This window comes from Salmo salar, chromosome 20, assembly GCF_965601325.2.
Source record: "Salmo salar chromosome 20, fSalSal1, whole genome shotgun sequence".
In the NCBI taxonomy this organism is placed as follows: domain Eukaryota; kingdom Metazoa; phylum Chordata; class Actinopteri; order Salmoniformes; family Salmonidae; genus Salmo; species Salmo salar.
The window spans coordinates 89,226,582-89,250,834 of NC_138310.1; the positions used below are offsets into that span (position 1 = coordinate 89,226,582).

General features: G+C 49.0%; 1 protein-coding gene across 3 annotated transcripts in view; it reads left to right on the forward strand.

Moving 5' to 3' along the window:
* Nucleotides 1–24,253, forward strand: part of LOC106581531 (rho guanine nucleotide exchange factor TIAM1) — a 169,406-nt gene that overhangs the window by 10,730 nt on the left and 134,423 nt on the right. Inside the window, exon 1 of one of the 3 annotated variants that reach the window (XM_082966802.1) lies at nt 6,607–6,786. The exons of the other annotated variants lie outside the window; for them this stretch is intronic. The gene's annotated coding sequence lies outside the window, so the exon portion shown is untranslated. Of the gene's footprint in view, nt 1–6,606; nt 6,787–24,253 lie in introns of those variants that run through there. 3 annotated transcript variants of the gene reach the window in all.

Consider the following 24,253-nt stretch of genomic DNA (forward strand, 5'->3'; position numbering starts at 1 on the left):
CTCCAATGTTTCCCACAGTTGTGTCAAGTTGGCTGGATGTCCTTTGGCTGGTGAACCATTTTTGATACAAACGGGAAACTGTTGAGCGTGAAAAACCCAGCAGCGTTGCAGTTCTTGACACAAACCGGTGTGCCTGGCACCTACTACCATACCCCGTTCAAAGGCACTTAAATATTTTGTCTTGCCCATTCACCCTCTGAATGGCCCACGTACACAATCCATGTCTCAATTGTCTCAAGGTTTAAAAGTCCTTCTTTAACATGTCTCCTCCCCTTCATCTACACTGATTGACGTGGATTTAACAAGTGACATCAATAAGGGATCATAGATCTCACCTGGATTCACCTGGTCAGTCTATGTCATAGAAATAGTGTTTTGTACCCTCAGTGTAATTGAAGTGTTTTAAATGTAAATGTCCATTCCCCATACGGAGGGACGTCTGGTGCTGGCGTCTCCCATACGGAGGGACGTCTGGTGCTGGCGTCTCCCATACGGAGGGACGTCTGGTGCTGGCGTCTCCCATACGGAGGGACGTCTGGTACTGGCGTCTCCCATACGGAGGGACGTCTGGTGCTGGCGTCTCCCATACGGAGAGACGTCTGGTGCTGGCGTCTCCCATACGGAGGGACGTCTGGTGCTGGCGTCTCCCATACGGAGGGACGTCTGGTGCTGGCGTCTCCCATACGGAGGGACGTCTGGTACTGGCGTCTCCCATACGGAGGGACGTCTGGTGCTGGCGTCTCCCATACGGAGGGACGTCTGGTGCTGGCGTCTCCCATACGGAGGGACGTCTGGTACTGGCGTCTCCCATACGGAGGGACGTCTGGTGCTGGCGTCTCCCATACGGAGGGACGTCTGGTGCTGGCGTCTCCCATACGGAGGGACGTCTGGTACTGGCGTCTCCCATACGGAGGGACGTCTGGTACTGGCGTCTCCCATACGGAGGGACGTCTGGTGCTGGCGTCTCCCATACGGAGGGACGTCTGGTGCTGGCGTCTCCCATACGGAGGGACGTCTGGTACTGCAACGATGCGTTCAGTAGGCCTAAACTGTAATGATATTCACCACTGGTTTACTATCATGGGTAAGGCAAAATGCATCAATCTATCGACACACACTGCAGTGGATTCGCCGTTATTTCAATCATTTTATTTATTTATTTCACCTTTATTTAACCAGGTAGGCCAGTTGAGAACAAGTTCTCATTTACAATTGCGACCTGGCCAAGATAAAGTAAAGCAGTTTGACACATACAACAACACAGAGTTACACATGGAACAAACAAACATACAGTCAATAATACAGTAGAAAAATAAGAAAAGTGCAAAGTAGAAATAGAAATAATGGGGTGCAAAGGAGCAAAATAAATAAATAAATACAGTAGGGGAAGAGGTAGTTGTTAGGGCTAAATTATAGATGGCTATGTACAGGTGCAGTGATCTGTGAGCTGCTCTGACAGCTGGTGCTTAAAGCTAGTGAGGGAGATAAGTGTTTCCAGTTTCAGAGATTTTTGTAGTTCGTTCCAGTCATTGGCAGCAGAGAACTGGAAGGAGAGGCGGCTGAAGGAGGAATTGGCTTTGGGGGTGACCAGAGAGATATACCTGCTGGAGCGTGTGCTACGAGTGGGTGCTGCTATGGTGACCAGTGAGCTGAGATAAGGGGGAACTTTACCTAGCAGGGTCTTGTAGATGACCTGGAGCCAGTGGGTTTGGCGACGAGTATGAAGCGAAGGCCAGCCAACGAGAGCGTACAGGTCGCAGTGGTGGGTAGTATATGGGACTTTGGTGACAAAACGGATGGCACTGTGATAGACTGAATCAAATTTATTGAGTAGGGTATTGGAGGCTATTTTGTAAATGACATCGTCGAGGATCGGTAGGATGGTCAGTTTTACGACGGTATGTTTGGCATAAGTCAACCCCCATTGTAGTCAGGGGAGCCCGGCCAGGGGAGCCCGGCCAGGGGAGCCCGGCCAGGGGAGCCCGGCCAGGGGAGCCCGGCCAGGGGAGCCCGGCCAGGGGAGCCCGGCCAGGGGAGCCCGGCCAGGGGAGCCCGGCCAGGGGAGCCCGGCCAGGGGAGCCCGGCCAGGGGAGCCCGGCCAGGGGAGCCCGGCCAGGGGAGCCCAGTCATGTATCTGCTCCTAGAACACACCCTATGTTTCCTTTTCATTCAATATGTCACAGCAATAGTTGCTGAACGTTAGTACATGCGTTTGGATGGGAGAAAGAATCTTCCTCCAAAATGACGGACCTAAAGGGTTGATTTTGTTCTGTAAAGTTCATTCCTTTCAACTTAGCATGTCTTTTGGCACGACAAAGACTATAGGAGTTGGCAAAACAGGACAAAGAGATCAGGGACAAAGCTCGATTGAACTGGCCCATTATCCACATGTATAGTTCTCTCTGTAGACAACAGTGTGCTGGAGAGACGGAGCCTGGTTGTATATATGAGATGTTTTCATGGAGCAGAGAGAGGTCTTCCCAGGCTGTGTCCCAAATGGAACTCTGTTCCGTATATAGTGTACTACTTAACCAGGGCCCATTGGGTGCTCTACATAGGGGACTAGGATGTCATTTAGGACTCAGCCCCCAGACAGTCATATTGACGCATTCTATAGAGACTGGCTAATTCAATACAGGCTGATAGCCAAAGTTGTCTTGTGAGAATTATCATCTCTCCCTCCCTCTGTCGCAGAACAACAGATTCCTTTAATCAGAGGAACAGGGGAGGCCCTTCTACTCTGTTGTTGCTTGTCTACGCTGGACCAACAAGGAGAAGCAGTGAGTTGCTTGAATCGTTAGTCACAGAAGGTACATTGGCTCTAGTCAGGTTATGTGTACAGAGAAAGAGTGTGTTTTCCCACCACTGCAGGCCCATGGATGGATAGAGGATGAACTATAGCCCCCCCTGTTTCTCTACTATAATATTATAATGTGTTGTTACAGAGGAACTATAGCCCCCCCTGTTTCTCTACTATAATATTATAATGTGTTGTTACAGAGGAACTATAACCCCCCTGTTTCTCTACTATAATATTATAATGTGTTGTTACAGAGGAACTATAATATTATAATGTGTTGTTACAGAGGAACTATAGCCCCCCCTGTTTCTCTACTATAATATTATAATGTGTTGTTACAGAGGAACTATAATATTATAATGTGTTGTTACAGAGGAACTATAGCCCCCCCTGTTTCTCTACTATAATATTATAATGTGTTGTTACAGAGGAACTATAATATTATAATGTGTTGTTACAGAGGAACTATAATATTATAATGTGTTGTTACAGAGGAACTATAGCCCCCCCTGTTTCTCTACTATAATATTATAATGTGTTGTTACAGAGGAACTATAGTCCCCCCCTGTTTCTCTACTATAATATTATAATGTGTTGTTACAGAGGAACTATAGCCCCCCCCTGTTTCTCTACTATAATATTATAATGTGTTGTTACAGAGGAACTATAGCCCCCCCTGTTTCTCTACTATAATATTATAATGTGTTGTTACAGAGGAACTATAGCCCCCCCTGTTTCTCTACTATAATATTATAATGTGTTGTTACAGAGGAACTATAGCCCCCCCCTGTTTCTCTACTATAATATTATAATGTGTTGTTACAGAGGAACTATAACCCCCCTGTTTCTCTACTATAATATTATAATGTGTTGTTACAGAGGAACTATAGCCCCCCCTGTTTCTCTACTATAATATTATAATGTGTTGTTACAGAGGAACTATAGCCCCCCCCTGTTTCTCTACTATAATATTATAATGTGTTGTTACAGAGGAACTATAGCCCCCCCCTGTTTCTCTACTATAATATTATAATGTGTTGTTACAGAGGAACTATAATATTATAATGTGTTGTTACAGAGGAACTATAATATTATAATGTGTTGTTACAGAGGAACTATAGCCCCCCCTGTTTCTCTACTATAATATTATAATGTGTTGTTACAGAGGAACTATAATATTATAATGTGTTGTTACAGAGGAACTATAGCCCCCCCTGTTTCTCTACTATAATATTATAATGTGTTGTTACAGAGGAACTATAATATTATAATGTGTTGTTACAGAGGAACTATAGCCCCCCCTGTTTCTCTACTATAATATTATAATGTGTTGTTACAGAGGAACTATAGCCCCCCCTGTTTCTCTACTATAATATTATAATGTGTTGTCTAGTCAGGTTGTGTGTATAGTGAGAGTGTTCTCTGGTAGACTGGATCTTCCCAGCAGCACAGTCGTGCTCTGTCTCTCAGGTTGTGTTGATATTCATTCTGTTGTATCCGTTGTATTCAGTACATATCAAACAGGGCCTCTGTTTCTCTGTGACGGTAGAGGGAGCGGGGCCCGTGTTTCTCTGTGACTGTAGAGGGAGCGGGGCCCGTGTTTCTCTGTGACGGTAGAGGGAGCGGGGCCCGTGTTTCTCTGTGACGGTAGAGGGAGTGGGGCCCGTGTTTCTCTGTGACGGTAGAGGGAGCGGGGCCCGTGTTTCTCTGTGACGGTAGAGGGAGCGGGGCCCGTGTTTCTCTGTGACTGTAGAGGGAGCGGGGCCCGTGTTTCTCTGTGACGGTAGAGGGAGCGGGGCCCGTGTTTGTCTGTGACTGTAGAGGGAGCGGGGCCCGTGTTTGTCTGTGACGGTAGAGGGAGCGGGGCCCGTGTTTGTCTGTGACGGTAGAGGGAGCGGGGCCCGTGTTTGTCTGTGACGGTAGAGGGTGCGGGGCCCGTGTTTGTCTGTGACGGTAGAGGGAGCGGGGCCCGTGTTTGTCTGCCATTTAGCCCCTGTTGTATCTGTGACTTAACATTCATCTTCATAGAGGTACTATAGATAGGTTTTTCTGCTCTCGTTTCCTGTGTGGTCCTGCCCTGCCTCTGTCTATCCGCAGCTGAAAACACCATTATCAATATCTGTGTCCTCAGTGGCTCCCTATTCCGTATATAGTGCACTACTTTTGATTAGAGCTAGTGCAGTATATACTGTTGTATACTGTGGCTGACCCTGTACAACAACACATTATACCGTGTGGCTCAGTTGGTAGAGCATGGTGTTTGCAACACCAGGGTTGTGGGTTCGATTCCCACGGGGGACCAGTACGGGAAATTAAATGTATGCATTTACTACTGTAAGTCACTCTGGATAAGAGTGTCTGCTAAATGACTTAAATGTAAATGTAATACTGCACCTATCATACTACTGTGGCTGACCCTGTACAACAACACCTATCAAACTACTGTGGCTGACCCTGTACAACAACACCTATCATACTACTGTGGCTGACCCTGTAAAACAACACCTATCATACTACTATGGCTGACCCTGTACAACAACACCTATCAAACTACTATGACTGACCCTGTAAAACAACACCTATCATACTACTATGGCTGACCCTGTACAACAACACCTATCATACTACTATGGCTGACCCTGTACAACAACACCTATCATACTACTGTGGCTGACCCTGTACAACAACACCTATCATACTACTATGGCTGACCCTGAATAACAACACCTATCACACTACTGTGGCTGACCCTGTACAACAACACCTATCATACTACTGTGGCTGACCCTGTACAACAACACCTATCATACTACTATGGCTGACCCTGAATAACAACACCTATCACACTACTGTGGCTGACCCTGTACAACAACACCTATCATACTACTATGACTGACCCTGTACAACAACACCTATCATACTACTATGGCTGACCCTGTACAACAACACCTATCATACTACTATGGCTGACCCTGTACAACAACACCTATCATACTACTATGGCTGACCCTGTACAACAACACCTATCATACTACTATGACTGACCCTGTAAAACAACACATTATACTGCACCTATCATACTACTGTGGCTGACCCTGTACAACAACACCTATCATACTACTATGGCTGACCCTGTACAACAACACCTATCATACTACTATGGCTGACCCTGTAAAACAACACCTATCATACTACTGTGGCTGACCCTGTACAACAACACCTATCATACTACTATGGCTGACCCTGTACAACAACACCTATCATACTACTATGACTGACCCTGTACAACAACACATTATACTGCACCTATCATACTACTGTGGCTGACCCTGTACAACAACACCTATCATACTACTATGGCTGACCCTGTACAACAACACCTATCATACTACTATGGCTGACCCTGTACAACAACACCTATCATACTACTATGGCTGACCCTGTATAACAACACCTATCATACTACTATGGCTGACCCTGTACAACAACACCTATCATACTACTATGGCTGACCCTGTACAACAACACCTATCATACTACTATGGCTGACCCTGTACAACAACACCTATCATACTACTATGGCTGACCCTGTACAACAACACCTATCATACTACTATGGCTGACCCTGTACAACAACACATATCATACTACTATGGCTGACCCTGTACAACAACACATATCATACTACTATGGCTGACCCTGTACAACAACACCTATCATACTACTATGGCTGACCCTGTAAAACAACACCTATCATACTACTATGGCTGACCCTGTAAAATGGGGGCTAGAGGGGGCGGGAGAATTCAAAGGCAGGTGGATGATGATCTCAGTTTAAGACATGGTTTTAAACTGAGACGGTACAGAGCTGCTGGGGGTCCACTCACTCATGTCTGGAGCTTTCTGTGTAGGTTTGGAGATGGAGACGGTCTTCATTCAGGTAGTGTCACGGTTGTTGTCGGTGAATGAGGACCAAAACGCAGCAGGTACGTGAATGCTCATCTTGATTTTTAATTACTCTCAAAAATGAACATACAAAACACGAAAAACGAACACTCGACAAATAAACAGTCTGGTAAGGCACAAGGCTATACACAGAATAATCACCCACAAATCACACACACAAACACACCCTAATATATGGGACTCTCAATCAAAGGCAGATAGACAACACCTGCCTTCAACTGAGAGTCCCAACCCCAATTAACCAAACATAGACATACACTCACTAGACTCCACACTCCACATAGAACTACCTAGACATAAACCAAAACCCGGAAATACTAAACCAAACACCCTTTTAACAAACACACCACCCCGAACCACATAAAACAAATACCCTCTGCCACGCCCTGACCAAACTACAAAACAATTAACTTTATATATACTGACCAGGACGTGACAGGTAGCCTGTTAAGTTCAGAGTAAGGGATCAGTTTTCCTTTTTTGATCACAATGAATAAGAATACATGGAGAGGGAGGACCTGATCCTAGATCAGCACTCCTACTCTGAAATGCTAGATAGACCTACACACACAGCCCCAGACATGATGTGTAACCTAACCAATTCCCATCTAACCCTATGTAAAGCAGAGGTCACAAACATATGTGGAATTCCTGCTGACAAGTCAACATATTTCATTGAGAGTATTTAACCGCTCCCACTATGTTCGTGTGGCGATGATTCCACTCAGATGCTTGGCAGGGGAACGTGACCCATTTTACTATCTGTTACAAACACACAATCGCACACTGGGACTTCCATGATCATAGAGCGATTTAGAGCGTATGATGTGAGGACTGGTTGGATTGTGTTGCTGTAACATTAGAAGTGGTGATGACACCGTGGGCATAAGGAATTACCATGCATTGTGTTTGAGTTGAAAAATGTATGTATTTTTTTTTATGTAAATAAAATCAATAGAAGCCCAGTTCAAAAATTGAACAGTAAAATACAATCAAATAGACCATTGAAGTAAATTCAGTTGTTCTCTCCAGTCTCCGACACATCAGTCTCCGACACGTCAGTCTCCAGTCTCCGACACGTCAGTCTCCAGTCTCCGACACGTCAGTCTCCGACACGTCAGTCTCCAGTCTCCGACACGTCAGTCTCCGACACGTCAGTCTCCGACACGTCAGTCTCCGACACGTCAGTCTCCAGTCTCCGACACGTCAGTCTCCAGTCTCCGACACGTCAGTCTCCAGTCTCCGACACGTTAGTCTCCGACACGTCAGTCTCCAGTCTCCGACACGTCAGTCTCCAGTCTCCGACACGTCAGTCTCCAGTCTCCGACACGTCAGTCTCCAGTCTCCGACACGTCAGTCTCCGACACGTCAGTCTCCAGTCTCCGACACGCCCGTCTCCGACACGTCAGTCTCCGACACGTCAGTCTCCGACACGTCAGTCTCCAGTCTCCGACACGCCCGTCTCCAGTCTCCGACACGTCAGTCTCCGACACGTCAGTCTCCAGTCTCCGACACGTCAGGCTCCGACACGTCAGTCTCCGACACGTCAGTCTCCAGTCTCCGACACGTCAGTCTCCGACACGTCAGTCTCCAACACGTCAGTCTCCAGTCTCCGACACGTCAGTCTCCGACACGTCAGTCTCCAGTCTCCGACACGTCAGTCTCCAGTCTCCGACACGTCAGTCTCCAGTCTCCGACACGTCAGTCTCCAGTCTCCGACACGTCAGTCTCCGACACGTCAGTCTCCAGTCTCCGACACGCCCGTCTCCGACACGTCAGTCTCCGACACGTCAGTCTCCGACACGTCAGTCTCCAGTCTCCGACACGCCCGTCTCCAGTCTCCGACACGTCAGTCTCCGACACGTCAGTCTCCAGTCTCCGACACGTCAGTCTCCGACACGTCAGTCTCCGACACGTCAGTCTCCAGTCTCCGACACGTCAGTCTCCAGTCTCCGACAAGCCCGTCTCCGACACGTTAGTCTCCAGTCTCCGACACGTCAGTCTCCGACACGTCAGTCTCCAGTCTCCGACACGTCAGTCTCCGACACGTCAGTCTCCAACACGTCAGTCTCCAGTCTCCGACACGTCAGTCTCCGACACGTCAGTCTCCAGTCTCCGACACGTCAGTCTCCAGTCTCCGACACGTCAGTCTCCGACACGTCAGTCTCCGACACGTCAGTCTCCGACACGTCAGTCTCCAGTCTCCGACACGTCAGTCTCCAGTCTCCGACACGTCAGTCTCCAACACGCCAGTCTCCGACACGTCAGTCTCCAGTCTCCGACACGTCAGTCTCCAACACGTCAGTCTTCGACACGTCAGTCTCCAACACGTCAGTCTCCAGTCTCCGACACGTCAGTCTCCGACACGTCAGTCTCCAGTCTCCGACACGTCAGTCTCCGACACGTCAGTCTCCGTCACGTCAGTCTCCGACACGTCAGTCTCCAGTCTCCGACACGTCAGTCTCCGACACGTCAGTCTCTGACACGTCAGTCTCCAGTCTCCGACACGTCAGTCTCCAGGCTCCGACACGTCAGTCTCCGACACGTCAGTCTCCAACACGCCAGTCTCCGACACGTCAGTCTCCAGTCTCCGACACGTCAGTCTCCGACACGTCAGTCTCCGACACATCAGTCTCCAGTCTCCGACACGTCAGTCTCCAACACGCCAGTCTCCGACACGTCAGTCTCCAGTCTCCGACACGTCAGTCTCCGACACGTCAGTCTCCGACACGTCAGTCTCCAGTCTCCGACACGTCAGTCTCCAGTCTCCGATACGTCAGTCTCCAACACGCCAGTCTCCGACACGCCAGTCTCCAACACGCCAGTCTCCGCCACGTCAGTCTCCGACACGTCAGTCTCCAACTCTCCAGTCTCCAACACGTCAGTCTCCAACACGTGGGGCGGGGAGGGGCCTGTAACAGTAGAGTGGGGCGGGGCCTGTAACAGCAGAGTGGGGCGGGGCCTGTAACAGCAGAGTGGGGCGGGGCCTGTAACAGCAGAGTGGGGCGGACTCGGACTGGGTCTCAAATGGCAGCCTATTCCCTTTATAGTGCATATAGAGTCGTATGGGCCCTGGTCAAGAGTAGTGGACTACATAGTGAATAGGGTGCTGTTTGTGATCTAGACTCCGACTGGGATCCAGTGGTACTATTCTCTCTAAAAGCCATAAGGTTGGAGCTGAGTAGGAACATGACAGAGAGCTCTCCCTGTCCCTCGTGGCTGTGGGGCTGGGATTGGATGGATCTGGGTCTGTATAGGGTTGGGGAAGGGTTGTGTAGGAACTGACAGAGTAGATAAAAGGGCTAGCGCAGGAGACGGAGAGGATCGTCGTCATCGGCCTCACGTGGCTCGGCTTGTACTGCCTTAATGCTGCTAGCGGCCTAGTGGTTAGCTTGAATAATGGATGGTAAGTGGTTTAAACAACAGAGAGAGGTACTACTGAGTGGTTACTATAGTTGGACTGGGTAGGGTAGGTACTGCTGAGTGGTTACTATAGTTGGACTGGGTAGGTACTACTGAGTGGTTACTATAGTTGGACTGGGTAGGTACTGCTGAGTGGTTACTATAGTTGGACTGGGTAGGTACTACTGAGTGGTTACTATAGTTGGACTGGGTAGGTACTGCTGAGTGGTTACTATAGTTGGACTGGGTAGGGTAGGTACTGCTGAGTGGTTACTATAGTTGGACTGGGTAGGTACTACTGAGTGGTTACTATAGTTGGACTGGGTAGGTACTACTGAGTGGTTACTATAGTTGGACTGGGTAGGTACTACTGAGTGGTTACTATAGTTGGACTGGGTAGGGTAGGTACTACTGAGTGGTTACTATAGTTGGACTGGGTAGGGTAGGTACTGCTGAGTGGTTACTATAGTTGGACTGGGTAGGTACTACTGAGTGGTTACTATAGTTGGACTGGGTAGGTACTACTGAGTGGTTACTATAGTTGGACTGGGTAGGGTAGCTACTACAGAGTGGTTACTATAGTTGGACTGGGTAGGGTAGGTACTACTGAGTGGTTACTATAGTTGGACTGGGTAGGTACTGCTGAGTGGTTACTATAGTTGGACTGGGTAGGTGCTGCTGAGTGGTTACTATAGTTGGACTGGGTAGGGTAGGTACTGCCGAGTGGTTACTATAGTTGGACTGGGTAGGGTAGGTACTGCTGAGTGGTTACTATAGTTGGACTGGGTAGGTACTACTGAGTGGTTACTATAGTTGGACTGGGTAGGTACTACTGAGTGGTTACTATAGTTGGATTGGGTAGGTACTGCTGAGTGGTTACTATAGTTGGACTGGGTAGGGTAGGTACTGCTGAGTGGTTACTATAGTTGGACTGGGTAGGTACTACTGAGTGGTTACTATAGTTGGACTGGGTAGGTACTACTGAGTGGTTACTATAGTTGGATTGGGTAGGTACTGCTGAGTGGTTACTATAGTTGGACTGGGTAGGGTAGGTACTACTGAGTGGTTACTATAGTTGGACTGGGTAGGTACTACTGAGTGGTTACTATAGTTGGACTGGGTAGGTACTGCTGAGTGGTTACTATAGTTGGACTGGGTAGGGTAGGTGCTGCTGAGTGGTTACTATAGTTGGACTGGGTAGGTACTGCTGACTGGTTACTATAGTTGGACTGGGTAGGTACTGCTGAGTGGTTACTATAGTTGGACTGGGTAGGGTAGGTACTTCTGACTGGTTACTATAGTTGGACTGGGTAGGTACTACTGAGTGGTTACTATAGTTGGACTGGGTAGGTACTGCTGAGTGGTTACTATAGTTGGACTGGGTAGGTACTACTGAGTGGTTACTATAGTTGGACTGGGTAGGTACTGCTGAGTGGTTACTATAGTTGGACTGGGTAGGGTAGGTACTGCTGAGTGGTTACTATAGTTGGACTGGGTAGGGTAGGTACTACTGAGTGGTTACTATAGTTGGACTGGGTAGGTACTGCTGAGTGGTTACTATAGTTGGACTGGGTAGGGTAAGTACTACTGAGTGGTTACTATAGATGGACTGGGTAGGTACTGCTGAGTGGTTACTATAGTTGGACTGGGTAGGGTAGGTACTGCTGACTGGTTACTATAGTTGGACTGGGTAGGTACTACTGAGTGGTTACTATAGTTGGACTGGGTAGGTACTACTGAGTGGTTACTATAGTTGGACTGGGTAGGTACTGCTGAGTGGTTACTATAGTTGGACTGGGTAGGGTAGGTACTGCTGAGTGGTTACTATAGTTGGACTGGGTAGGTACTACTGAGTGGTTACTATAGTTGGACTGGGTAGGTACTGCTGAGTGGTTACTATAGTTGGACTGGGTAGGGTAGGTGCTGCTGAGTGGTTACTATAGTTGGACTGGGTAGGTACTACTGAGTGGTTACTATAGTTGGACTGGGTAGGTACTACAGAGTGGTTACTATAGTTGGACTGGGTAGGTACTGCTGAGTGGTTACTATAGTTGGACTGGGTAGGGTAGGTACTACTGAGTGGTTACTATAGTTGGACTGGGTAGGTACTACAGAGTGGTTACTATAGTTGGACTGGGTAGGTATACTGAGTGGTTACTATAGTTGGACTGGGTAGGTACTACTGAGTGGTTACTATAGTTGGACTGGGTAGGGTAGGTACTACTGAGTGGTTACTATAGTTGGACTGGGTAGGTACTGCTGAGTGGTTACTATAGTTGGACTGGGTAGGGTAGGTGCTGCTGAGTGGTTACTATAGTTGGACTGGGTAGGTACTGCTGACTGGTTACTATAGTTGGACTGGGTAGGTACTGCTGAGTGGTTACTATAGTTGGACTGGGTAGGGTAGGTACTGCTGACTGGTTACTATAGTTGGACTGGGTAGGTACTGCTGAGTGGTTACTATAGTTGGACTGGGTAGGTACTGCTGAGTGGTTACTATAGTTGGACTGGGTAGGTACTACTGAGTGGTTACTATAGTTGGACTGGGTAGGGTAGGTACTACTGAGTGGTTACTATAGTTGGACTGGGTAGGTACTACTGAGTGGTTACTATAGTTGGACTGGGTAGGTACTACTGAGTGGTTACTATAGTTGGACTGGGTAGGTACTGCTGAGTGGTTACTATAGTTGGACTGGGTAGGGTAGGTGCTGCTGAGTGGTTACTATAGTTGGACTGGGTAGGTACTGCTGACTGGTTACTATAGTTGGACTGGGTAGGTACTGCTGAGTGGTTACTATAGTTGGACTGGGTAGGGTAGGTACTGCTGACTGGTTACTATAGTTGGACTGGGTAGGTACTACTGAGTGGTTACTATAGTTGGACTGGGTAGGTACTGCTGAGTGGTTACTATAGTTGGACTGGGTAGGTACTACTGAGTGGTTACTATAGTTGGACTGGGTAGGTACTGCTGAGTGGTTACTATAGTTGGACTGGGTAGGGTAGGTACTGCTGAGTGGTTACTATAGTTGGACTGGGTAGGGTAGGTACTACTGAGTGGTTACTATAGTTGGACTGGGTAGGTACTGCTGAGTGGTTACTATAGTTGGACTGGGTAGGGTAAGTACTACTGAGTGGTTACTATAGATGGACTGGGTAGGTACTGCTGAGTGGTTACTATAGTTGGACTGGGTAGGGTAGGTACTGCTGACTGGTTACTATAGTTGGACTGGGTAGGTACTACTGAGTGGTTACTATAGTTGGACTGGGTAGGTACTACTGAGTGGTTACTATAGTTGGACTGGGTAGGTACTGCTGAGTGGTTACTATAGTTGGACTGGGTAGGGTAGGTACTGCTGAGTGGTTACTATAGTTGGACTGGGTAGGTACTACTGAGTGGTTACTATAGTTGGACTGGGTAGGTACTGCTGAGTGGTTACTATAGTTGGACTGGGTAGGGTAGGTGCTGCTGAGTGGTTACTATAGTTGGACTGGGTAGGTACTACTGAGTGGTTACTATAGTTGGACTGGGTAGGTACTACAGAGTGGTTACTATAGTTGGACTGGGTAGGTACTGCTGAGTGGTTACTATAGTTGGACTGGGTAGGGTAGGTACTACTGAGTGGTTACTATAGTTGGACTGGGTAGGTACTACAGAGTGGTTACTATAGTTGGACTGGGTAGGTATACTGAGTGGTTACTATAGTTGGACTGGGTAGGTACTACTGAGTGGTTACTATAGTTGGACTGGGTAGGGTAGGTACTACTGAGTGGTTACTATAGTTGGACTGGGTAGGTACTGCTGAGTGGTTACTATAGTTGGACTGGGTAGGGTAGGTGCTGCTGAGTGGTTACTATAGTTGGACTGGGTAGGTACTGCTGACTGGTTACTATAGTTGGACTGGGTAGGTACTGCTGAGTGGTTACTATAGTTGGACTGGGTAGGGTAGGTACTGCTGACTGGTTACTATAGTTGGACTGGGTAGGTACTGCTGAGTGGTTACTATAGTTGGACTGGGTAGGTACTGCTGAGTGGTTACTATAGTTGGACTGGGTAGGTACTACTGAGTGGTTACTATAGTTGGACTGGGTAGGGTAGGTACTACTGAGTGGTTACTATAGTTGGACTGGGTAGGTACTACTGAGTGGTTACTATAGTTGGACTGGGTAGGGTAGGTACTACTGAGTGGTTACTATAGTTGGACTGGGTAGGTACTACTGAGTGGTTACTATAGTTGGACTGGGTAGGTACTGCTGACTGGTTACTATAGTTGGACTGGGTAGGTACTACTGAGTGGTTACTATAGTTGGACTGGGTAGGTACTACTGAGTGGTTACTATAGTTGGACTGGGTAGGTACTACTGAGTGGTTACTATAGTTGGACTGGGTAGGTACTGCTGAGTGGTTACTATAGTTGGACTGGGTAGGGTAGGTACTACTGAGTGGTTACTATAGTTGGACTGGGTAGGTACTACTGAGTGGTTACTATAGTTGGACTGGGTAGGGTAGGTACTACTGAGTGGTTACTATAGTTGGACTGGGTAGGGTAGGTACTACTGAGTGGTTACTATAGTTGGACTGGGTAGGTACTACTGAGTGGTTACTATAGTTGGACTGGGTAGGTACTACTGAGTGGTTACTATAGTTGGACTGGGTAGGGTAGGTACTACTGACTGGTTACTATAGTTGGACTGGGTAGGTACTACTGAGTGGTTACTATAGTTGGACTGGGTAGGTACTACTGAGTGGTTACTATATTTGGACTGGGTAGGTACTACTGACTGGTTACTATAGTTGGACTGGGTAGGTACTACTGAGTGGTTACTATAGTTGGACTGGGTAGGTACTACTGAGTGGTTACTATAGTTGGACTGGGTAGGGTAGGTACTGCTGACTGGTTACTATATTTGGACTGGGTAGGTACTGCTGAGTGGTTACTATAGTTGGACTGGGTAGGTACTACTGAGTGGTTACTATAGTTGGACTGGGTAGGTACTGCTGAGTGGTTACTATAGTTGGACTGGGTAGGTACTGCTGACTGGTTACTATAGTTGGACTGGCTAGGTACTGCTGAGTGGTTACTATAGTTGGACTGGGTAGGTACTACTGAGTGGTTACTATAGTTGGACTGGGTAGGTACTGCTGAGTGGTTACTATAGTTGGACTGGGTAGGTACTGCTGACTGGTTACTATAGTTGGACTGGGTAGGTACTGCTGAGTGGTTACTATAGTTGGACTGGGTAGGTACTACTGAGTGGTTACTATAGTTGGACTGGGTAGGGTAGGTACTACTGACTGGTTACTATAGTTGGACTGGGTAGGTACTACTGACTGGTTACTATAGTTGGACTGGGTAGGTACTACTGAGTGGTTACTATAGTTGGACTGGGTAGGGTAGGTACTACTGAGTGGTTACTATAGTTGGACTGGGTAGGTACTACTGACTGGTTACTATAGTTGGACTGGGTAGGTACTACTGAGTGGTTACTATAGTTGGACTGGGTAGGTACTACTGAGTGGTTACTATAGTTGGACTGGGTAGGTACTGCTGAGTGGTTACTATAGTTGGACTGGGTAGGGTAGGTACTACTGAGTGGTTACTATAGTTGGACTGGGTAGGTACTACTGAGTGGTTACTATAGTTGGACTGGGTAGGGTAGGTACTACTGAGTGGTTACTATAGTTGGACTGGGTAGGTACTACTGAGTGGTTACTATAGTTGGACTGGGTAGGTATACTGACTGGTTACTATAGTTGGACTGGGTAGGGTAGGTACTACTGAGTGGTTACTATAGTTGGACTGGGTAGGTACTACTGACTGGTTACTATAGTTGGACTGGGTAGGTACTACTGAGTGGTTACTATAGTTGGACTGGGTAGGGTAGGTACTACTGAGTGGTTACTATAGTTGGACTGGGTAGGTACTACTGACTGGTTACTATAGTTGGACTGGGTAGGTACTACTGAGTGGTTACTATAGTTGGACTGGGTAGGTACTACTGAGTGGTTACTATAGTTGGACTGGGTAGGTACTGCTGAGTGGTTACTATAGTTGGACTGGGTAGGGTAGGTACTACTGAGTGGTTACTATAGTTGGACTGGGTAGGTACTACTGAGTGGTTACTATAGTTGGACTGGGTAGGGTAGGTACTACTGAGTGGTTACTATAGTTGGACTGGGTAGGTACTACTGAGTGGTTACTATAGTTGGACTGGGTAGGTATACTGACTGGTTACTATAGTTGGACTGGGTAGGGTAGGTACTACTGAGTGGTTACTATAGTTGGACTGGGTAGGTACTACTGACTGGTTACTATAGTTGGACTGGGTAGGTACTACTGAGTGGTTACTATAGTTGGACTGGGTAGGGTAGGTACTACTGAGTGGTTACTATAGTTGGACTGGGTAGGTACTACTGAGTGGTTACTATAGTTGGACTGGGTAGGTACTACTGAGTGGTTACTATAGTTGGACTGGGTAGGTACTACTGAGTGGTTACTATAGTTGGACTGGGTAGGTACTACTGAGTGGTTACTATAGTTGGACTGGGTAGGGTAGGTACTACTGACTGGTTACTATAGTTGGACTGGGTAGGTACTACTGAGTGGTTACTATAGTTGGACTGGGTAGGGTAGGTGCTGCTGAGTGGTTACTATAGTTGGACTGGGTAGGTACTACTGAGTGGTTACTATAGTTGGACTGGGTAGGGTAGGTACTACTGAGTGGTTACTATAGTTGGTCTGGGTAGGGTAGGTACTACTGAGTGGTTACTATAGTTGGACTGGGTAGGTACTGCTGAGTGGTTACTATAGTTGGACTGGGTAGGGTAGGTACTACTGAGTGGTTACTATAGTTGGACTGGGTAGGTACTACTGAGTGGTTACTATAGTTGGACTGGGTAGGTACTGCTGAGTGGTTACTATAGTTGGACTGGGTAGGTACTGCTGACTGGTTACTATAGTTGGACTGGGTAGGTACTGCTGAGTGGTTACTATAGTTGGACTGGGTAGGTACTGCTGAGTGGTTACTATAGTTGGACTGGGTAGGGTAGGTACTACTGACTGGTTACTATAGTTGGACTGGGTAGGTACTACTGACTGGTTACTATAGTTGGACTGGGTAGGTACTACTGAGTGGTTACTATAGTTGGACTGGGTAGGGTAGGTACTACTGAGTGGTTACTATAGTTGGACTGGGTAGGTACTGCTGAGTGGTTACTATAGTTGGACTGGGTAGGTACTACTGAGTGGTTACTATAGTTGGACTGGGTAGGGTAGGTACTACTGAGTGGTTACTATAGTTGGACTGGGTAGGTACTGCTGAGTGGTTACTATAGTTGGACTGGGTAGGTACTACTGAGTGGTTACTATAGTTGGACTGGGTAGGGTAGGTACTACTGAGTGGTTACTATAGTTGGACTGGGTAGGTACTACTGACTGGTTACTATAGTTGGACTGGGTAGGTACTACTGAGTGGTTACTATAGTTGGACTGGGTAGGTACTACTGAGTGGTTACTATAGTTGGACTGGGTAGGTACTGCTGAGTGGTTACTATAGTTGGACTGGGTAGGGTAGGTACTACTGAGTGGTTACTATAGTTGGACTGGGTAGGTACTACTGAGTGGTTACTATAGTTGGACTGGGTAGGGTAGGTACTACTGAGTGGTTACTATAGTTGGACTGGGTAGGTACTACTGAGTGGTTACTATAGTTGGACTGGGTAGGTACTACTGACTGGTTACTATAGTTGGACTGGGTAGGGTAGGTACTACTGAGTGGTTACTATAGTTGGACTGGGTAGGTACTACTGACTGGTTACTATAGTTGGACTGGGTAGGTACTACTGAGTGGTTACTATAGTTGGACTGGGTAGGGTAGGTACTACTGAGTGGTTACTATAGTTGGACTGGGTAGGGTAGGTACTACTGAGTGGTTACTATAGTTGGACTGGGGTAGGTACTACTGAGTGGTTACTATAGTTGGACTGGGTAGGTACTACTGAGTGGTTACTATAGTTGGACTGGGTAGGGTAGGTACTACTGAGTGGTTACTATAGTTGGACTGGGTAGGTACTACTGAGTGGTTACTATAGTTGGACTGGGTAGGTACTACTGAGTGGTTACTATAGTTGGACTGGGTAGGTAGGTACTACTGAGTGGTTACTATAGTTGGACTGGGTAGGTACTACTGAGTGGTTACTATAGTTGGACTGGGTAGGTACTACTGAGTGGTTACTATAGTTGGACTGGGTAGGGTAGGTACTGCTGAGTGGTTACTATAGTTGGACTGGGTAGGTACTACTGAGTGGTTACTATAGTTGGACTGGGTAGGGTAGGTACTACTGAGTGGTTACTATAGTTGGACTGGGTAGGTACTACTGAGTGGTTACTATAGTTGGACTGGGTAGGGTAGGTACTGCTGAGTGGTTACTATAGTTGGACTGGGGGTAGGTACTACTGAGTGGTTACTATAGTTGGACTGGGTAGGGTACTACTGACTGGTTACTATAGTTGGACTGGGTAGGGTAGGTACTACTGAGTGGTTACTATAGTTGGACTGGGTAGGGTAGGTACTACTGAGTGGTTACTATAGTTGGACTGGGGTAGGTACTACTGAGTGGTTACTATAGTTGGACTGGGTAGGGTAGGTACTACTGAGTGGTTACTATAGTTGGACTGGGTAGGTACTACTGAGTGGTTACTATAGTTGTACTGGGTAGGGTAGGTACTGCTGAGTGGTTACTATAGTTGGACTGTCTGCTCCCCCTCGCTGTCTGCTCCCCTCTCTCTCTCGCTCTCGCTGTCTGCTCCCCTCTCTCTCGCTCTCGCTGTCTGCTCCCCCTCTCTCTCTCTCTCTCTCGCTGTCTGCTCCCCCTCTCTCTCTCTCTCGCTGCTCCCCCTCTCTCTCTCTCTCTCTCTCGCTGCTCCCCTCTCTCTCTCTCTCTCTCGCTGCTCCCCCTCTCTCTCTCTCGCTGCTCCCTCTCTCTCTCTCTCTCGCTGTCTGCTCCCCCTCTCTCTCTCTCTCGCTGTCTGCTCTCTCTCTCTCTCTCTCTCGCTGTCTGCTCCCCCTCTCCCCCTCTCTCTCTCTCTCTCGCTGTCTGCTCCCCCTCTCCCTCTCTCTCTCGCTGTCTGCTCCCCTCTCTCTCTCGCTGTCTGCTCCCCTCTCTCTCTCTCTCTCTCTCTCTCTCTCTCTCGCTGTCTGCTCCCTCTCTCTCTCTCTTTCTCTCTCGCTGTCTGCTCCCTCTCTCTCTCTCTCGCTATCTGCTCCCCCTCTCTCTCTCTCTCTCTGTCTGCTCCCTCTCTCTCTCTCTCTCTCTGTCTGCTCCCTCTCTCTCTCTGTTCTCTCTCTCTCTCTCTCTCTCTCTGTTCTCTCTCTCTCTCTCTGTTCTCTCTCTCTCTCTCTCTGTTCCCCCTCTCTCTCTCTCTGGCTGCTCCCCCTCTCTCTCTGTCTGTCTCTCTCTCTCTCTCTCTGTCTGCTCCCTCTCTCTCTCTCTGTCTGCTCCCTCTCTCTGTCTGCTCCCCCTCTCTCTCTCTGCTCCCCTCTCTCTCTCTCTCTCTGCTCCCCTCTCTCTCTCTCTCTCTGCTCCCCCTCTCTCTCTCTCTCTCTGCTCCCCCTCTCTCTCCCTCTCTCTCTGCTCCCCCTCTCTCTCTCTCTCTCTCTGCTCCCTCTCTCTCTCTCTCTCTCTGCTCCCCTCTCTCTCTCTCTCTCTCTGCTCCCCTCTCTCTCTCTCGCTGCTCCCACTCTCTCTCTCTCTCGCTGCTCCCCCTCTCTCTCGCTATCTGCTCCCCCTCTCTCTCTCTCTCTCCCTCTCTCGCTGTCTGCTCCCCCTCTCTCTCGCTGTCTGCTCCCCTCTCTCTCTCTCTCTCTCTCTGCTCCCCCTCTCTCTCTCTCTCTGCTCCCCTCTCTCTCTCTCTCTCTCTGCTCCCCCTCTCTCTCTCTCTCTGCTCCCCCTCTCTCTCTCTCGCTGCTCCCCCTCTCTCTCTCTCTTGCTGCTCCCCCTCTCTCTCTCTCGCTGCTCCCCTCTCTCTCTCTCTCTGCTCCCCCTCTCTCTCTCTCTCTCTGCTCCCCCTCTCTCTCTCTCTCTCTCGCTGCTCCCCCCTCTCTCTCTCTCTCTCGCTATCTGCTCCCTCTCTCTCTCTCTCTCGCTATCTGCTCCCCTCTCTCTCTCTCTCTCGCTATCTGCTCCCCCTCTCTCTCTCTCTCTCGCTATCTGCTCCCCCTCTCTCTCTCTCTCTCTCTCGCTGTCTGCTCCCCTCTCTCTCTCTCTCTCTCGCTGTCTGCTCCCCCTCTCTCTCTCTCTCTCTCTCTCTCTCTCTCTCTCTCTCTCTCGCTGTCTGCTCCCCCTCTCTCTCTCTCTCTCTCTCTCTCGCTGTCTGCTCCCCTCTCTCTCTCTCTCTGCTCCCCCCTCTCTCCTCTCTGCTCCCTCTCTCTCTCCTCTCTGCTCCCTCTCTCTCTCCTCTCTGCTCCCTCTCTCTCTCCTCTCTGCTCCCTCTCTCTCTCTCTCTCTGTCTACTTGACCTCTCTCCTCTCTGCTCCCTCTCTCTCTCCCTCCCTCTCTCTCCTCTCTGCTCCCTCTCTCTCCTCTCTGCTTACACTCTCTCTCTCTCTCTCTCTCTGTCTACTTGACCTCTCTCCTCTCTGCTCCCTCTCTCTCCTCTGCTCCCTCTCTCTCCTCTCTGCTCCCTCTCTCTCCTCTGCTCCCTCTCTCTCCTCTCTGCTGACACTGATATTTATTTACATTTTATATATATATATATTTAAATATTTATATATTTATATTGTCATTTTCCCTCATTGATGTCATAGATATAAGAATCATGGATGATCTCCATGCAGAGCAGGATGTGTCTGTCTCTAACATAGGGGCCATACCTCATTTACATTTAAGTCATTTAGCAGACGCTCTTATCCAGAGCGACTTACAAATTGGTGCATTCACCTTATGATATCCAGTGGAACAACCACTTTACAATAGTGCATCTAAATCTTTAGGGGGGGGGGGGGGTAGAAGGATTACTTTATCCTATCCTAGGTATTCCTTAAAGAGGTGGGGTTTCAGGTGTCTCCGGAAGGTGGTGATTGGCTCCGCTGTCCTGGCGTCGTGAGGGAGCTTGTTCCACCATAGGGGTGCCAGAGCAGCGAACAGTTTTGACTGGGCTGAGCGGGAACTGTGCTTCCTCAGAGGTAGGGGGCCAGCATGCCAGAGGTGGATGAGCGCAGTGCCCTCGTTTGGGTGTAGGGACTGATCAGAGCCTGAAGGTACGGAGGTGCCGTTCCCCTCACGGCTCCGTAGGCAAGCACCATGGTCTTGTAGCGGATGCGAGCTTCAACTGGAAGCCAGTGGAGTGTGCGGAGGAGCGGGGTGACGTGAGAGAACTTGGGAAGGTTGAACACCAGACGGGCTGCGGCGTTCTGGATGAGTAGTAGGGGTTTAATGGCACAGGCAGGGAGCCCAGCCAACAGCGAGTTGCAGTAATCCAGACGGGAGATGACAAGTGCCTGGATTAGGACCTACGCCGCTTCCTGTGTGAGGCAGGGTCGTACTCTGTGAATGTTGTAGAGCATGAACCTACAGGATCGGGTCACCGCCTTGATGTTAGTGGAGAACGACAGGGTGTTGTCCAGGGTCACGCCAAGGTTCTTAGCACTCTGGGAGGAGGACACAATGGAGTTGTCAACCGTGATGGCGAGATCATGGAACGGGCAGTCCTTCCCCGGGAGGAAAAGCAGCTCTGTCTTGCCGAGGTTCAGCTTGAGGTGGTGATCCGTCATCCACACTGATATGTCTGCCAGACATGCAGAGATGCGATTCACCACCTGGTTATCAGAAGGGGGAAAGGAGAAGATTAATTGTGTGTCGTCTGCATAGCAATGATAGGAGAGACCATGTGAGGATATGACAGAGCCAAGTGACTTGGTGTATAGCGAGAATAGGAGAGGGCCAAGAACAGAGCCCTGGGGGACACCAGTGGTGAGAGCACGTGGTGCGGAGACAGATTCTCGCCACGCCACCTGGTAGGAGCGACCTGTCAGGTAGGACGCAATCCAAGCGTGGGCCGCGCCGGAGATGCCCAACTCGGAGAGGGTGGAGAGGAGGATCTGGTGGTTCACAGTATCAAAGGCAGCAGATGGGTCTAAAAGGATGAGAGCAGAGGAGAGAGAGTTAGCTTTAGCAGTGCGGAGAGCCTCCGTGACACAGAGAAGAGCAGTCTCAGTTGAATGACCAGTCTTGAAACCTGACTGATTTGGATCAAGAAGGTCATTCTGAGAGAGATAGCAAGAGAGCTGGCCAAGGACGGCACGCTCAAGAGTTTTGGAGAGAAAAGAAAGAAGGGATACTGGTCTGTAGTTGTTGACATCGGAGGGATCGAGTGTAGGTTTTTTGAGAAGGGGTGCAACTCTCGCTCTCTTGAGGACGGAAGGGACATATCCAGTGGTCAAGGATGAGTTGATGGACGCGGTGAGATAAGGGAGAAGGTCTCCGGAAATGGTCTGGAGGAGAGAGGAGGGGATAGGGTCAAGCGGGCAGGTTGTTGGGCGGCCGGCCGTCACAAGTCGCAAGATTTCATCTGGAGAGAGAGGGGAGAAAGAGGTCAAAGCATAGGGTAGGGCAATGTGAGCAGGACCACAAACGAGGAGCGGATGTCGTCAACCTTCTTTTCAAAATGGTTGACGAAGTCATCCGCAGAGAGGGAGGAGGGGGGGGGAGGAGGATTCAGGAGGGAGGAGAAGGTAGCAAAGAGCTTCCTAGGGTTAGAGGCAGATGCTTGGAATTTAGAGTGGTAGAAAGTGGCTTTAGCAGCAGAAACAGAAGAGGAAAATGTAGAGAGGAGGGAGTGAAAGGATGCCAGGTCCGCAGGGAGGCGAGTTTTCCTCCATTTCCGCTCGGCTGCCCGGAGCCCTGTTCTGTGAGCTCGCAATGAGTCGTCAAGCTACGGAGCAGGAGGGGAGGACCGAGCCGGTCGGGAGGATAGGGGACATAGAGAGTCAAAGGATGCAGAAAGGGAGGAGAGGAGGGTTGAGGAGGCAGAATCAGGAGATAGGTTGGAGAAGGTTTGAGCAGAGGGAAGAGATGATAGGATGGAAGAGGAGAGAGTAGCGGGAGAGAGAGAGCGAAGGTTGCGACGGCGCAATACCAACCGAGTGGGGGCAGAGTGAGAAGTGTTGGAGGAGAGGGAAAAGGATACTAGGTAGTGGTCGGAGACTTGGAGGGGAGTTGCAATGAGATTAGTGGAAGAACAGCATCTAGTAAAGATGAGGTCAAGCGTATTGCCTGCCTTGTGAGTAGGGGGGGAAGGTGAGAGGGTGAGGTCAAAAGAGGAGAGGAGTGGAAAGAAGGAGGCAGAGAGGAATGAGTCAAAGGTAGACGTGGGGAGGTTAAAGTCACCCAGAACTGTGAGAGGTGAGCCATCCTCAGGAAAGGAACTTATCAAGGCGTCAAGCTCATTGATGAACTCTCCAAGGGAACCTGGAGGGCGATAAATGATAAGGATATTAAGCTTGAATGGGCTGGTAACTGTGACAGCATGGAATTCAAAGGAGGAGATAGACAGATGGGTCAGGGGAGAAAGAGAGAATGTCCACTTGGGAGAGATGAGGATTCCAGTGCCACCACCCCGCTGGCCAGATGCTCTCGGGGTATGCGAGAACACGTGGTCAGACGAGGAGAGAGCAGTAGGAGTAGCAGTGTTATCTGTGGTAATCCATGTTTCCGTCAGCGCCAAGAAGTCGAGGGACTGGAGGGTAGCATAGGCTGAGATGAACTCTGCCTTGTTGGCCACAGACCGGCAGTTCCAGAGGCTGCCGGAGACCTGGAACTCCACGTGGGTCGTGCACGCTGGGACCACCAGGTTAGAGTGGCAGCGGCCACGTGGTGTGAAGCGTTTGTATGGCCTGTGCAGAGAGGAGAGAACAGGGATAGACAGACACATAGTTGACAGGCTACAGAAGAGGCTACGCTAATGCAAAGGAGATTGGAATGACAAGTGGACTACACGTCTCGAATGTTCAGAAAGTTAAGCTTACGTTGCAAAAATCTTATTGACTAAAATGACTAAAATGATACAGTACTGCTGGCTGGTGGAGTAG